This window comes from Malus sylvestris, chromosome 17 (genome assembly GCF_916048215.2).
Source record: "Malus sylvestris chromosome 17, drMalSylv7.2, whole genome shotgun sequence".
NCBI lineage: Eukaryota > Viridiplantae > Streptophyta > Magnoliopsida > Rosales > Rosaceae > Malus > Malus sylvestris.
The window spans coordinates 16,654,558-16,670,744 of record NC_062276.1 but is presented as its reverse complement, the minus strand read 5'-3'; the positions used below and the strand labels follow the sequence as shown (position 1 = coordinate 16,670,744).

Below are 16,187 nucleotides of genomic sequence, written 5' to 3'. Positions count from 1 at the left end.
CCGACTACGTATCAATGAGTGGGCATTTGTTTTTATATATTATATATAAAAGGTTTTATAGTTTCCACAAATGCTTTTGAATTAATGTTGTGCCTGCCATGCCATGTTTTATTTATTTTAGAAGTGGTATTATATTGTTGATATTTATATATTGTCATGACATGTTCATATACATTTTAACTGCTCATCATTGCTGAACCCGGTGTTAGTACTCACCCCAAGGCCAAGGCCAGGACCAAGGCCTGTCTTTCACGTGTATGTTCACATTGCACCGTATGCTCACCTTGGATCCATTGTAGGTGCCAATCTTGTCCTAGGTTGTAATAGGCAGCTCGGACTCATATGTGACCGCGCATAGTGCCAATCTTCACGTTATTGTAGTACTAGAGCGTATATAATACACCCAATCCTATTCATATCAGAATTTCCGCTGAATGAATTCATGTGCAAGCATAGATTGATGGAGAATTTGATTAGCAATTGATTATATTGATGACTAATTAATTATATTGATAAGTAATTGATTATATTGATGAACCATTGATATTATAGATGAGAACTTGATATTGTGGACGAGCATTTGATATTATTGATGAGTATCTCATTTGCTTATGCCTCAGTAGAGATATTATGAATTGTGTTTCTTGATTTATGGTTGCATTACCTTTGATTTCATACTTATACATAGTATGATTTTATGGAAACTATATTTGATTTACGGTGAGGGGTTAGTATGTTCGAAAGAGAAATGTGTTTTGAAAACCTTTATTTTCGCCCACTCATTCCTTTTCTTTTTCGCCCCTCCATGACTTAGTTAGCTGAATCTTCAAGGCGCATGAGGGATTTTGACATTTCCCCCAAATAAATGTAGGAGCTTATTTCCGATTGTGTAATAAGTACCTTAACTAGATATGACTGCTTTATTTATGTCATACTGTTGTCTAAGCTTTGACTACTTACACTTTATGGGTTCTTCCCACTACTGCGTACACTCTTTAATAATTAAATAAGTTCCAACTTCGCTTAAAATTTATTCACATTTTTCGCATCACTACACAAAAATGGTTACGTCACCTTCGGTGTCGGCCATCATGCCTTGACTCCGGTCAAGGTGTGTCATTCAACCAATATTTTCTTTTAAAAAAAAAAACCAATATTTTCTTTTAAAAAAAAAAAACCAATCTTTTATTATTTTTATAAAATAAAAATATTAATTTTTTAATACGAATTACCTGAGCTATTCAGTTTAGGTGTGGAGATGCACTTGAGTAGTTACAGTTCACTGCAGACAGTTATTGTGTCATTTAAGGGGATTGAGAATTGCCTATTGCCCAAGTGGCCTTACAACATTGGAAGTGCTCTTATTCTCTTCATCTGTCTCTGCAATTTCAACATCTCTCTCTCTCTCTCTCTCTCTCTCTCTCTCTCATATTGAACTTTGGGTTGGGATCAAATGACCAATTTTCCACTGTGAGTAAATAGGTTACTTTTGTTCTTTTATTAGGAGAATAACTTATATCCATTGTACATTAACATTGTGACATTTTGTATCAATAAAAGAATGATATGTGCAAATCCGCTCCTTCTAACGTTGTGTTATTAACACAAAACACTACTATTATATTGACAGGATACCAATGTCATATGAATTAATCTTCTTTACTAGGGTTTTTCTATAGGAAGGACTTTTGGAATTTTGATGAGACGAGCTTGAGGCTTTGGGTGAGATCCATTTGCTTTCGTTAGCAAGAGCAAGACGACAGTTCGGTGACATTAATTTTTGGACACTGTAAGAGCAGTTCCACCCCTAACACAAATGCGTCAGCAGCCAGCACATTTATCCATTTAGTGACAGCGATAAACCTCAATGAACAGTAATAGGCCAAATGCATCTCCACCTCTAAAAAAATACACTAGCACAAAGTCTAAAAATGCGTTGGCACAAACAATCTCAACCATTACAAAATGAGCTGGCACCCAACCCATTTTAAATTTTTTTAAATTTTTTTATAAAAGAATAAATAAATAAAATAGTTTTAATTTCGGATGGGATTTTTAACCAATCTCTGCACGCCACGTGTCATTATCCGAACGTACTATTTTATGAATAGATTTCCGCTAAGATTTGCAACCAATCTCGACGTGCCACGTGTCACTATCTGTTTACAATAATTTAGACAAGATTACGATAAGATTTTCAACCAATCTTATTACGCCACATGTCATTATCTGAACGTACTATTTTGTTGATAGATTTCCGATAAGATTTTCAACCAATCCTAATTTCCGATAAGATTTTCAACCAATCCTAACTCGCCACGTATCACTTCCTACTTGCAATAATTGATGTGGGTGGAATACATATAAATAAATAAAAATATTGTCACCTGATCCGCTAAACTTGTCCTACTACGCAGATTACCTGAAACATGAAAGATGGCGTTTTTCCAACAAGTAAAGGATGCGTTGAGTTTTTTCCAACGACCTTGAAGACCTTGACTACTTCTGGCGTCTTTTCCATGTACATCGCAAAACGCTTTCGTAATTTTACTCCACATTTCTCGCTTATCTATCTCATTACCCGTAATCGGGTCATGAGTTGTGTGACCCCAACATTCACACAACCACTACTAGAATTATGCTCATTGCACTCCATTTTTTGCACACCCTTTGCAATTGGTGGCCATAGATATAAAGATGCTACTTTTACTATTTTTTGGTGGCTTTACAGTGGGATGCCACTGATATCAGTGGCCTTAAAAAATCAGCCACCAATGATTGGTGTCTGTTAACTAACTTTATTTCTTAAAATTACTTTTCTTCTACTTTTTTATTTCATTATTTATTTTGTTGGTGCCTAAGTGGTGCTGGTTAATTTTTTTGTTTTCAAAGCTAGGATATATATATTGCTTCTCAGGACCTACAGATGCAAGTCAAATACAAAACGGAGACAGAGAGGCCAAAACCCATAGAAGGACAGAGCCTTGGATCCTAATCGCATCTCTCGGCCATTATTGCATCAGTGATGAAGTCAGGCGGTTCCGCAAACCAGTCGCACTCACAGGATGTGGACAGGGCGTAGCGGCCAAGACTATGAGCGGCCTCGTTTAGTTGGCGACGAGCGTGGGCAGCGGAAGCTCCACTCCCACGATGCTGGTTATCTGCTTCTCATACCTCGCCCTTTCAATTTCTCAACAAATTAAGCTCCTCGGTTCATTATTTATTTTCAATTGGGTTTTGTACAATCAATTTGGGGCTGCAGCACATTAAATTGATTTTGGGGAGTAAAAACAGGTAATTTTGTGTTTCTTATATTTAATATTCAGCATATTTAAGATCCAACTTTTCAATTTGTTTATTAAGTCTTCGAATCTTTGGAGTTTTTAGAAGTTGGGTTTGAAGTGCTTCTTCTATCTGTTCAAGTTGGATCAAACTGGAAACCATACAGGGTTTAAGCTTTTATTGTTCTTGCAAATATAAGCTAGGTGTTCGTTTCTTGTTATATAAATATACCGATTCCTTTACTGTTTCAACGAAAGCACGAGTTAGGCAAATCGCAGCTATGTTTTTTTTTACAAACTACTATCCTTACAGTAGTAGAAACTGAAAGAAAAGGGATATAAGTAGAAATATCTATGTAAAGTTCCACTCTTGGTTAAGCTTATGCTATAAGGATATCGCATTTTGTGTGTATGTTCTGTAAACACCATAAACACAAAAAGGGACTTTGGTAAAGAAAGTCTGGCTTATTGAAACATGCCTATGAACGAACTTGCATATGATATTTTGTGTGTTTTTAAGTTTTGGTATGCTTTTTAGCTGATACCTACTACCACTGCATGAAAACTAATAGTTAAGTTAGATTCCATTCTTCGTTATGTGGTCTACACCTTAAAAACAATGTTATTATTAGTGGATGAGGAAGCGACATGACCTATGTTGGACAACTCCCTGCTGTTTACCTACGTGCATTCATTTTATCTCGTCAATAGATATAACTATGCGATGTCCCCTCATTAGAGCTTTTGCACCGCTCTCCAAGTGTGATGGATTAACATTCAATAATCCCATGGGCTGTTCGACATGTCTTTGCTAAAGAACTCTTCTTTCTTCAGTCACATAGTTACGCATATTCATTAGCTAAATTATGAGTGAATGACAGTTGATATACATTAATTAGATGTGTATTATTTATATGAAATATAAACATAATATCACATGGCAGTGCGACAAGCATACTTCAAAATTTTAGAAGCACATGTTAAAAACAACACACTCTAATTTTGGATAGATTTTTTTCAGTGTGTCCGTGTTCCAGGAAAAGGTATTTTTCCATCTTATATGTCAAGAACCAGCTTAAGGTCGAAGTAAGCATCTTTAATGGTTCTATTTGACAGCCTAAGTCTTCATATTCCAGGTTTGCCTACTAACTGTTTGTAGGCAATGACTTTTTCGTCTAGCAGATGCAGACATCCTTAGCTTGAGTCTGCATTGTTTTTTTTTACCAGTTGCGGGGGGTGAGCAGACCCATATGGTATATTCCTCCATAGATGACATAGATGATCTAATAACAGCTAGAAGTAATAATCAAAGAGCGGTAGAGAGCTGCAATATCTCTCTCTAACTTCAAGGAGGCTTTTATTGGCATAAACACATTCTCTTTATCAATGAATGTTGGGGTCTCCCTTTTGCTGCTCTCACCTGAGACAGTAGTCTAAGCACTACAATTTTTTTGGCGTATATCGGAACCCTGTTTTTATCATGAAGTATTTGCTTCTATTTATTGCTTGGTTTTCTTCTGATTGCCACTTTTTAGTCCATTCTTGGGTACATAAACTGATCTCCTAATAGGGGCATCACCTGAAAAAACATCACATAATTTGATTTCAGTTCAATGTTTGGTTCATTGTTCGGGGTTGTTATTGTCAATGTAGAAGTTTTGTTCTCTGTTTGAGGTTCTGAATTATTTTGATAGAAAGTTTCGAGCCTTATGACTTACGATGAAAGAATAATTTTTAACTATTTTCATATGATGTAATTTCTGTTCTTGCAGTTTGTTAGGAGCAAGGTTGGTTGTTGAACCACCATTTGTGAGAGTTCGTGCGTCACCTAACAACAAAGAAAGTCTTCACACCAAATGGATGGGAATCAGTAAACCATTTGGAAACCTAAAACTCATTTCCTTGGTAATCTCCTTGAATTTGTGAATTAGTATTGTTATTATTATTATTATAATTTTGGCCCACAAAGAGAGTTTGATACTAAGAAAATGAGAAGCTTATGAAACCACAACAGGGTATAAAAGTGATAATGGTGGTTGGGGTGTTAAAAATTGCATATTCCTTTCTGTTTTGATTAAAATGGTTCTTCAACCATTTCAATAAAATGTGCTATACATGCTTAGGTACTCATTTCTCTACACTTTTCGAAGATCTTATAAATCTTTTCCTATATTGAAGCTTATGTCTAATATGAATATAGGTTACAATCCCTTATCTCACTGTTGGATTTGCCATTCAATTGCTTTTCTGACTATTGTATTTTCCATAGGGTTTGGGTGCGCAATTACAGGGAGAGAGAGAAAGGGTGCGTGCAGTCATTTTTAGGCACCTTATTGTTCCAATTTTGGAAACTATTAATTATATTCAGTCATGATGGACAAAAGTTGGGCCAATTTGAATCCGTTTACAGAGGATTACAGAACAGGACTAGAAAAATTTATCTCAAACTCATTGCAAGTTTCTTCTCATGATGGCAACATCAAATGTCCATGTGCTAAATGCTTGAATAGGTTCTGGTTGAGTAACAATGAAGTCGAAGTGCATCTAATTGTTGAAGGTATGTACCGTTCATAATTGGAAGGCTCCTGAGTATGGCATGGAGAGACATTTGGTGACCCTCTTCCAAGTAGCCAAGCTGCACAACAAAGTGCTGCTGTTAATAATCCTCATTGTGAACTAGGCCCCTTGCTTGAAGATATTTTCTCTGGTCCCAGTGTAATGGGTGGCATGCCTATTAATAATCACAGCAAGCAGGAAGCTCCAATACCTGCATATGCACGTAAGTTTGAAGCCATGGTGCAAGGCGCCTACACGAAATTATATCTGGGTTGTGGTATGAAGAAAATGGATTTCCTAATACAAGTATTTCAAAACAAGTGCTTATATGGGTGTAGCGAAAGTGCAATGCAAGCTAATCTTCAGCTTTTCAAACATATACTCCTAAATGGTCATTCTTTACCGAAGAAGGTGATGAGTACAAAGGGATTGCTGAAAAATTTCATGTTGCCTCACCGAAAGATCCATGCATGTGAAAACGACTGCATGTTGTATTGGAAACATAACAGTGGTTTAGATGTTTGTCATACATATGGTGTGTCTAGATATACAACCGAGGTTGATGACACAGCACCAAGCACTAAAAAGAGAATTCCTCAGAAGGTGCTAACATATTTTCCTATTACACCTCACTTGCAAAGGCTTTACATGTCTCAACATACCATTGAAGATATGTGATGGCATGGGCTTTCTTGCCCCGAGGATGGCTTCTTAAGACATCCAACTGATTCCTTTGCATGGAAGCAATTAGATTTGAAATTTACAACATTTGGTGGCGAAATGCACAATGTACATCTTGGGTTGGCAAGTGGCAGATTCAACCCTTTTGGAAAATGCAGCATCAACTATAGCACCTGCCTAGTATTGTTGACCATATACAATTTACCACCTTGGTTATGTATGAAAGCACCGTTCATATTGATGACTTTGTTAATACCGGGAAAAGAATCTCCGGGAAATGATATTGATATATACCTTGAACCATTAATAGACGAGCTGAAGGTATTGTCGACCTCAGGGGTTCTCCCTTATGATACGTTTAGGCAAGAGACCTTCACCTTACGAGCAGCTGTTTTGTGGACTATTAGTGACTTCCCCGCCTATGGGAACTTGTTCGGCTGGAGCACACATGGGAAATTAGTCTGTCTTCATTGCAACTACAAGACTGAGTCGACATATCGAAAAAAAGGTAGGAAATATTATTATATGGGTCACCGTCGTTTCTTGCCCATGTCACATGTTTTTGGTCAACAGAGGAAAGCCTTTAATCTTTCTAACGAAAGCAAGCACCTTCCCACTTGACCGGATGTCAATGCCTTCGGCGGTTGTCCATTTTACGATTCAAATATGGTAAGACCCCACGAAAAGAGGTTGGAGAAAAAAGACCACCACCTAGACCAACAGTTGGGCCATGGAAGAAACATAGTATTTTCTTCAAATTGCCGTATTGGGAACATCTTGTCCTTCGACACTGCCTTGATGTCATGCACATTGAAAAAAATATCACTGAAAGTTTGGTTGCAACTATGCTGGGTATCGTTGGGAAAAGCAAGGATAACTTGAATGCAAGGTTGGACCTGGAATTGATGGGCATAAAACCGGAGTTGCAAAGAAAATTTGTCAATGGAAAGCCAAAGATGCCTCCCGGTGCATATACTATGAAACCATTAGAGAAGGAATAGTTTTGCAAGGTTTTAGCCTTAATATAAGTGCCTGACAATTACTTGTCCAATATTTCACGGCTTGTGCATGTAAAGGAAAAGATCATAAGGGGACTTAAAAGTCATGATTGGCTTGTTTTAATGCAGCAATTCCTTCCAATTGCCATACGCAAAAACCTCCCAACTGGGACTACACAAATATTAATGGAACTAAGTGCATTCTTCAGACATTTGTGTACTTAAAAAGGGTCAGTGGAGGGTTTTTGCAAACTTACACCCAAAATAGTTATGATCCTATGCCAATTGGAAAGGATATTACCCCCTGCATTCTTTGTCGTCAGTCTTCACCTCACAATACATCTTGCCGAGGAAGTTGCAACTGCAGGTCTGGTGCACTACAAATGGATATACCCAATTGAGAGGTATTCCTTAACTTTTAATATGTTTCTATGGGTATTACATATGTGCATTATACAATTTAGAACAGTAAAATTGATTTTGTACTTTTTAAATTAGGTACCTGCTGAAAATCGACCAAAGGGAAGTATGACCCAAGGATATCTGGTTGATGAGTGCTTGTATTTTTGTGCTATGTACTTGGAAGGCGTTGAGACACGTTTGAACCATCCAGGCCTAAATGCAGATAAAATACGTCCTGACCATGAGGGTGACTTTGACATATTTTGTGCCACCGGTCATTCACTTGGTATGCGGGAAGATTATCATCTTGACAACCACGATTGGGAGATTGCACGATCGTACAATTTAGCCAATTGGGATAAGTCAATGGCATATAGGAGGTGAATAAACTTAAATGTTATAGACTTCAGTTGAATGGCACCAAATTATGAAACTCTACTTGTGGTTATACAGAGTGACATTGACATTATTTTCACATACAAAAGTTACGTGGAGAATGCTCAAAAAACTCGAGGGAGGCATGTAACCATGCTACAAGCAGAGAAAGAAACTATTAAATCCTTCCAAGATTGGTTTGAAAAACACGTTAGTACGGAATAAGTTGATTTTGCGTATAATGGTTTCCTAGTTATCTTCCTATTCTTAACTATGCATATGAACCTGGGTGTAAATTGTGTAGGTTAATCAATTGCAACAATCAGGTGATCCAAGGGCAACTGACGACTTGGTGGCGTTTGCTAATGGATCTAGTAAGTGGTGTCGGAGATATAAGATTTTTGTATGTAATGGGTTCAGGTTCAAAGTAAGAGGCACACAATCCAATGGGAAATACCAAAACTATGGTGTTTTCCTATAGTCTGATGTTCCAAGTTATGCTGGCCCACTTGACCAGAACCCTGTTACTGGTTTGGTAGACTACTATGGGGTTCTGACTGATGTATTTGAAATCAAGTACCATATGGAACGCACAGTGGTATTATTCAAGTGCAACTGGTTTGATGGCACTTCCAGAAATATTGGTGAGGGAGTAAAAACAGATAGATATGGCTTTAGATTGGTTAACTTCAATAAGATTTCGTCTGCGAGTGACCCGTTCATTCTCACATCACAAACACTACAAGTGTTCTATGTACAAGACCCAACAGATATTGAATGGCATGTTGCAATCAAAATGAGACCACGTGATTTCTTTGATATGTCCTCAACATATGATAATGATCCATGCGATAGAGAGGATGTAGAACATGCAACCGTTGATAATGATGAGGTTCAAGTTAGAATCGATGTAGACGCCCAAGACTTCGAAGAATGCCTGTAAAAGCATCTCATTTTTTATTAAGGTAATAGTGATAGGAAGTATTGATTCGATGAAAGTGTTGTAGGATATGGAAATATTTGTACATTTTGACATTCATTCCTGAACCAAGCATTGCCCTGACTATTAGTTTTTTGATTCGGTATTATATGCAATATATTAAACTGGTGTCTTTATGTGGCAGCTTCAGGTAGGAAGGATGACTGGAATTGCACTGGAGCATGGGTTTGTCATAATTCAGATCAATATAGTATGTTCAAGCCTTCTGGACATAGCATCGATGCTTATTCGTGTTTTTATCTCGCACTTGATCATTGAGTAGTAAGAATATAATTGAGGTATGAAATGAATTGTGAATTAACCAGTAATATTGTCATGATATTTAATTAGCGCAATTGTAGCTGAATACATACAAATCAAACTGGTACACATTTTTTTAATTGCACAATACACAGAGTAGTCATACATGATATTGATTCCATAAACCATCCATACAGAAACAAAAATAACATAGCAGTCTATATAGTTACCAACTACCTGGGTTCAAAATATAAACATTCATATTTTCTGCGATGGTACAAACTGAGCAGGAATGTTTACATAAAGCAAAAGAGTAGAGATTTGTTTTTTAAAGGTTGATATCTTGCCTGCACAGGACATATGTGAATACTAATACCATAATATAACATCCATTCGCAGATAGGTTCAACTCTTCTTACCATAAGCGTCATCGGATGGTGATTTTGCATTCTGAATTTGAATGGGGATGACTTCCTGTTTTGCTTGACCTGTAGCATGATTCATCCAATCACAATGTTCTTGACCCACATATTGGCACACAGCACACTCCTTAACAGCTTTGTAACTTTTTTGAGGATGACGAGTCCTCGCAGTACTGGTACAATCAGAATCAGAATCGAAGTGTACATCATTGCAAATCTCAATAGGATCAAAGCGGTATGAATCACCTGGGAAAAAAGATGATATTATTTTCATTGTGTCACCACTGATGGATCATTAATTTGTCAGTATCACCACTGATGCAAGGTTGCTTTCCACTGCTACCATGCTTCACGTAGCCGATTTCGTTGGACCAGGGTGGAATCACGTTCACACCGAAACCTGGAAGATCAGATGGAAAGTGCTCATCTTTCAAGATCACATTTTTTGTTGCCTCATCATAATGAGGATAGTAAATATTGATCAAGGGATTAGGTGATTGAGGAGGGTAAACAGGCATGTTAGAGCCATGCGAAAACTCGTTCCATTTACCCCAAGTAGCAGTTGTCTTTGCAGGGGATTTGAACTGCTGATTGGTACCTGACTCCAGTGTGGGGTTTTGCTCGTACTTGAATTCAACGTGAAAGTTAGCCTCTAAGTAACGCCAAAAATCAGGATCTTCATGATTGGCAGTGAGCACAAGGACAAGGTTTTCTTGGGTGTGTTTTTTGTTGGGGCAAGCATCATGGGACCAAGCACTTCATGATCCACTGCAGGAACAAGGGGTTCACTTGTGTTACAAAATAACTATCTGCGAGCGTTTGGGAATAAAGGGGCCATTGGTGATTAGGTATGAATTTGAGAGTATTTGAAACTGATGTAAGTCCAAAAACCTCTTAAAGGTTGATATTTATAATTGAGATGGAGGGCAGGGCACTTGTAAGTTCACACCCACTTAGTGGATTAACATTTAATTAGGGTGTTAACAATTAATAGTCCCAGGATTCTCCTTACAAAAGCACTGAACTTTGACCACACAATGCATATGCCAATCTCATCAACCATGAATTCCAAATCTGCCACCTCACAGACTGATCAATTATTTAATGGGTTGCCAATTATTTTATTTGGTAATACCAACACCTAGCCATTTTATGTGGCTACCTGCTGACCTCCATAAGTGTATTTGAATTAAATAATGGTTTTACTAGGGATTACTAGGCGGGAGGACTTCCCACTCACCTTAAGTATCTGCAAAAATTTGAAGATGCTACTCTCAAATAGGAAACATGTTTGGATTCATTTAATTCACTTTACTTATTTAATTGCATCAAGCCGTCAACTCCAAGAAGAAATCTTGAGGGCACAGAGGTTACATTGAAGCCATTTCAGGAGGTATGTTTTTCTCTTCTTACTAGAAAATTAATTAAGGTGTTAAATTGAAATGCTTTTGTTTACAAATGTTAATTTAACACACTTGTGTTGTGTTTACATGAAAGGTAATTACGAAGGTACTGTGGATCAGCAACAGTAACTCAGTTGCATCAATGTCGATTGACAAAGGCATTGAAACTCAACCACCGGCATTCAACTTGATGGAACATGACCACATATAGCATTTCCCGGTTCCAAATAATGTCGAAGGTGTCGTGGATGAACATCAACTTATGACCCGTAGAGCGCAGACTCCTAGGGGAATAAATAGGCCACGATGGGCACCCAATGGTACAAAGGAGCTGATGAAATTTAAAGAGAAAGGGCAGCCGGTAGAGCCTCCTCATACTGTTGCTAGATTTTCCAGGTTCTTAGGAATGCTATCTCAAGAAGCATCATATTTTCCAATTAATGTAAATCAACAGAAGAGGCATTAATGGTTGGTTGGTTTTCCTATATATATAGCTAGTTATTTCATTGTCTTTTAGTTAACCCTTGAATTAAAAAAAAACCCACAAAATGCCATCACATGGCCTTTTATTTACTTACTCAACAAGCAGGGTTGAAGCCATAAGTTTTTAAGTATGATTAATTCATTCCAAACCTACTTTGACCTTAACTGCTGTTATCCATACAAAAGTTTAACTCTTCATTGGTCATGTCAATTATTTTGCAGTTGGTCACTCAGAAAGTACCACTAGAATAAATTGCGGTTCATTGTGATATATTTGAAATGAGACGCATCAATTACGTCATAAGAGGCTCCATAGACAATTACAATAGGGTCCACAACACATTATGCACCACTAAAAGGCAGCATCCATGCAGATTGGTGATGTGCAATGAGGTTTCTTTTAACTTTGTCTCCTATCATTTTAATTGTTACTATTAGAAAAATATTTGAAACCTACTGGAGGGTTATCAAAAAGTAACTGTATAGATTCATATTTCATATATTAAATGATGGTGCATAATTAACAACATCATATATATATATATATATATATATATATATATATATATATATATATCTACATGGGCAAGGGACTCTTGATTGGACAGATGCAATAACACTAGAATTGGAGTCGAACATTCAGCGGGTTTGTGAGATGAAGTTGAATGATAGATGGAAGGATTACAAGGCAAACCTCAAGAAGGCATAGTATACTACATGCCTGCACTCATCGTTAGGGGAGAGGCTCCATTGTTATGATGGCTGTGTCAGCCAAGGCTAATGGAAATTGTTAGTACAGCTATGGGACACTGTAGAAAGTGCTTGTTTCTGGATCCAGTTGGAAAATTCAAAATTCACTTTGCAATACGTATTTCAATTAGCAAGATGAGGATTTTTCTCTCTATTTTTTATTCCATGATTCAATTTCTACAAGATTTTGATAAGATATTAAGATCCTTCAAGAAGATAAAATTGTGGGTTCCATGATTACGACGGAGCTTGCTAAACTGTCTTTTAAGCTAGGGCACCAGATTGCCAGGCAGACCTTTGGATTCCACAGAATTTCTACCTCTTTTAGTACAGATTTCTTAATCGAATTTCTAGCTTTGTTGAATATAGGAGGTATCCCACTACATATTGATAACAGACTAATCTTCCTTCCTCCCTGGGTACCACATGAGGTGATAGTGTATTTTTGACATTAGAGGCAAAGGTACGTCGAAGTATAGTTGGATACAAGAAAACTAAGTTAGCTTTTTTTATGTTGGAGGAGATGACTTTTTCTACATGGTTTCACTGGCTGTACCACCCATTGAATTTGGTGATGCGAACATGATTAAGAAATGGTGAATAGGAAAGATAATTAAACAATGTTCAAATAATGTGTGATCTCTTTGTTTTATTTTGTTTCATATATATGGGCGCAACCAGATTTTGAATCTGCTGGTGCTGGTGTGAACAGTTTAATACAAATAGCTCATATTTTTAAAGATCCAGATCACTGAGAAATAGATCGCTTAAAAAACTGACATAATTTGTCTTAAGCAAGACATGTCATACTTCCAGGGCGGGGGCCAATGAACACCCAGGGGATTATGAATTCATTTAGGGGTTGGTCATCCTAAAAAAGTTTTTATATTCAAAAATATAAATATGTATTGCAAATAGCAATACAATATATTGATATTTCATTCTAGTTGTAAATATGAGGTCTTCGGTAATTGGCAAGGATATCATCATATTGTTCAGGTATATTGTGTTTATTAACACATAAGAAATAAACAAGTCAGTGAATCCTACATTGGAATTAGTTATATCATAGCTCATACCTAAGCAACCAGGTACGAGATCACCAAGGAAGGTTATTCTTCCCAAACGTGAACAACAGTGTATCAATTTTCATTCATAACTTCCCTCACTTCAAATGGATACTTATTTTTTAAGGTATGAGAATGATACGTGGTTATCCATAATTGAGATAAACAACCTTTGGAAATGCGGACTATTTTTTAAGGTAATGATACATCACATAACTAATTTCCGTGTGCAATTTACTTAATTTTCATTTGTTGTGTGTTAGCAAATGCAATCTATGTTAGGATCGCGAGTGATACTTATACTTGCCAAAAATTGCTTTTTACTGGGTACACTTTCTCTTTCTGGTATTCCATTTGTTTGGGTTAATATTTGAACTTTGGGTTGAAGGAAGAGAAGCCCGAAAAGAAGCCCAAAAAGCATGACTCTGCCCGAAAACCCAGCATCAAACCCATTCACCCAGCCTAAGGCAGAATGATGATTCCACATTAATGCAAGAGCAAGTTGGAGTAAGTGGCCTACATAGAAGTGACACTTGATGGAAATCAACCTACTCTTAGCCCAAAAACACTTTCTCAATGGCAAAGTACGTAAATTGCTAATGAGTCACTACCCCTCAGTTGTTTTCGGGTAGGAACCAAGCTGCAAGCAGTTGGGCTAACTCGCTTATAAAAGGAGGAAGAGGGCCCAAAGACAAGGACACTCAACCAATCAAACAAACAATTACACAAACTCTGCTCAAGCCAGATTTGCATACGAAGCTATAGTCAGCCCCCAACCTCAATCCTTTTCAGGATCAGCCCTCTCACAAAAGCCATCTTCTGTCTAGTTTAATAGCTCTGCTGCTCACCAGTAGTATCAATTCTCTTATTTATTTGTCATCCATACTCTATTAAAACCCTCAGATCCCTGTAGTTGCAAAGAAAATAAACGGCGAAAGGTCCAGCCTTGCCCGATAAGGTTCAATCTTGCCCAATTCCCTTTGTTTTATCTTTTGGTTAATAGATCTGGTGTTGTAATGAATTCCCTAGTATGTATTCAAATCATTTTTGGTCTTTTAATGATCCAAAGTTCAGCTTTCTCTTATATCTGGTTTTAGTTAAATGGTTTTACTATCTTAAGAGTGAATCCACTTAGTGCCTTGATTAAATCTGAACCTCTTCCCTTTCACCATACAAGATGAACAAAAGAATCTAATGTGGACTTAACCCATCCACGATAATCCTTTGATAATGAAAAGTCAGAGTAACTTGGGGTGCAAGTAATCGACTTAAATCTACTCATTTTACATCTGCCATACTGATATGGTAGTGGCACGCCTCAGCACTTAAGTTGGTTTTTGATTGCGAGCTTCACAGCCTATGCTTAAGGCCCGACAAAGGCACCTTTCAGAATTAACTTTGTCCTCTTCTTGCAGCCTGACGAACAAAGCAAGAACCCGACAGTCAACCAAAGTGCCAACTCCGCGGGGAGCTGTGTGCTCGAGCCAGGAACGCCCACCAGCGATATTCCTGCCCAAACACCATCTCTTGCTTGATTTTGGTCCAAAGATTGCCCACCCATTCTATCTCGCGTTAAATGGAATGGGTCTCTTAGTTATGCATATCTTACTATTTCTTAGGCTCACAGCACATGGAATTGTTCGATTGTAGCTTGACGAGCCGCTTCAATGGCTCGATATGTAGGCTATAATGTAGAATATGTGCAGGATGTGATCCTTAATAGTCTGTATTTCCAGAGGTCTTTGAAAAAATGGTCTTATTTCTTCGTATGTACAAATAAAAAGAGCAAAAATAATTTAGTAGAAAAGAAAATATTAATAGATACAATGAACAGGAAAATAGAGGCGGCTAGATGTCAACTTCAAGACGATTAGATGGCTAGTACGCCTCAATTTCGGTGCCTACTTGACATAGGGGTTGGGGTTTGTCAGTTTGGTAACAGAGCCTAAGGTTGGGGATTCATGTTTATTGCACATTTCGGTGCTATATGTTTTTCTAAATCCCTTCATGTTTTCATTGTTAGAGCTATGTCAAATCAAGTTTCTTGATTATGGTGCCTACATAACATGGGGTCGGGGTGTGTCAGTTTGGTAGGGATTCCTATTTATTGCATGCTATATATTTTGCTAAATCCTTTCATGTTTTCATTATCAAACCTATGTCCAATCAAGTTCCTTGACTCAACAAATAGAAGGGTTACTAATATAACTCTGGTTAAAATTGGCCGGAATCAGGGAGCAGTTGATTTGAAGGGAGAAGGTTCTGGTGAAGAAGTTGAGTTGTGGTTTGAGAAAATTGATGATGTGCTATGAGAGAGAATTAAAGTGTCCATTTAAGGAATGGGTGCCTACAATATCTTTCTTCTTTGTGAGCACTGTGAAAACTTGGGTGAACACTACTACAAAAGAGGCTATCACTGGCGGTGTAAAGACCAACAATAAAACTCAATTACTGTCGAATTTTTGGTAAAAATTCGACATAAAGTCATACAATGTCGGATAGGTGAAGCGACACTATTGCTATCATCAC

At 37.4% G+C, this 16,187-nt stretch overlaps 1 long non-coding RNA gene across 2 annotated transcripts; it reads left to right on the top strand.

Moving 5' to 3' along the window:
• Window positions 1–2,951: 2,951 nt before the first annotated feature.
• Window positions 2,952–9,485, top strand: LOC126609893 (uncharacterized). Of its 2 annotated transcripts, none has more exons than XR_007618315.1 (3): window positions 2,952–3,294; window positions 5,054–5,186; window positions 9,418–9,485. It is a non-coding gene; the product is annotated as an uncharacterized LOC126609893 (long non-coding RNA). The 2 variants fall into 2 exon arrangements; XR_007618316.1 differs by lacking the exon at window positions 9,418–9,485 and adding an exon at window positions 5,551–7,079.
• Window positions 9,486–16,187: the final 6,702 nt, after the last annotated feature.